The following is a 1,541-nucleotide window of genomic DNA, read 5'->3' as shown; positions in this document are numbered from 1 at the left end:
CATACATCAAGAACCTAGCATGAAGAATGGATAMATTCTCCACAGCAGTAAAACACACCACATAGCATCAGTATTACATGCTCTAAAATAGTGTTATAGTGCAGCATTTAACACAGAACCTGTTCTTCTGGAGAGCAACAAATATTTAGTTTCAGTTTCTACAGTTCATCCTCAGTTTGCTGCTCCAGATAAGTTAATAAATCATAATTATGATTTCATACCTAAAAAGCTAACAGTTTTATAACTCTAACCCTATGACCCTAAAAAAAAGCATGGTGCAGTAAAGCTACTCCTAGAAGTACTTTCTCTAAGTTACTCATGTAAATGTAAGTGAGTAAATGTGACTATTAACCACCCAAACTCTGGTACCCATCTAAATGTTTTAAGAGTAAACACAAGGGACATACTGGACACTGAAAGTACATTTCTTAATGGGGAAGTTTCCAGTTCATCTCAAGGCCAATAAAGTGACACATAAGTCACAGATGACTGCTCTCTGGTCTGAGGTCCATGCAGAACCGTTAACATGAGTGCTTTTGTATTTTGGAGAGGCTGGGAGAACTGTGGAACAAAAAAAATCTGTGCATGTGTGAACATATAAAGACAATATGCAAACTCTAATCATTACACCACAGTCCATTCTGTCAAACATTCAGAAACAAATAAAAATATTAACAGCATACAGCCCTGCAAATTTAAGGAAATCTAATCATTTGTATAGATTTGAGTTTGAAGCAACTTCTGCAAAAAGAAACTCATTTAGCAACTCATCCCAAAAATATYTCATGCAGGAAAKGTTGCTTCAAATGTTATTGGTAAGATAATTATGAAGCCTTTATGGATGATGACTGTAGAATCACATTTTATGTCAGTTCATAGATGCCACATTAGTGKTTTTTGAGGAGACCCAAATGGCGACAGGRRAGAGGCAGACGMGTGATGGATACYGAGTTTAATCAAGGAACTTACAGAACATGAGGCATACACACAGGAGCCATAGCAGAGAAACAGTAGACTCCAGTGATGATGAGTGAGAGAAACCAAGGTGCCTAATTACTGCGGAGAWGTGATTGTGGCGTGGAAACCAGTCAAGAACAATCAACAGAATGCAGAGCAACTGGGGGAAAATCAAAGCTTGGAAGGTAGAGTAATGAGCGGAGAGGAAACTGAATGGAAACACAGGAAAATCTAACAAAAAGCTAAGAAGTAGTACTGACATAAGAGACTACGACAGGAAGTGTCCTGAGTTTTTTAAAGAACTAAAAAACTCAGTACAAAGGCATAAACTACAAGTCACTAATAACACTAAAATTATCTAAATGAAAACAGTAAATTCCAAGACTTTAAAAATTACTTCCAGCCTGAATTAACAGACCACTTTAAACTTAAATCTGCCAGAGTTACGAAACATTTTTCTTCTAATTGCTCAGGTACGGTAGAGTAAATATCTCACAAATCATGAACTGGGTTTTGATGAAACTTTGTTTAGAACTATGTATTTTATACTTGCATCTATTGCCAATTGTGATTCAATCTACTCA

The sequence above is a fragment of the Poecilia reticulata genome, linkage group LG1 (genome assembly GCF_000633615.1).
Source record: "Poecilia reticulata strain Guanapo linkage group LG1, Guppy_female_1.0+MT, whole genome shotgun sequence".
Taxonomy (NCBI): domain Eukaryota; kingdom Metazoa; phylum Chordata; class Actinopteri; order Cyprinodontiformes; family Poeciliidae; genus Poecilia; species Poecilia reticulata.
The sequence above is the reverse complement of the archived record's forward strand: the minus strand, read 5'-3'. Positions refer to the sequence as shown.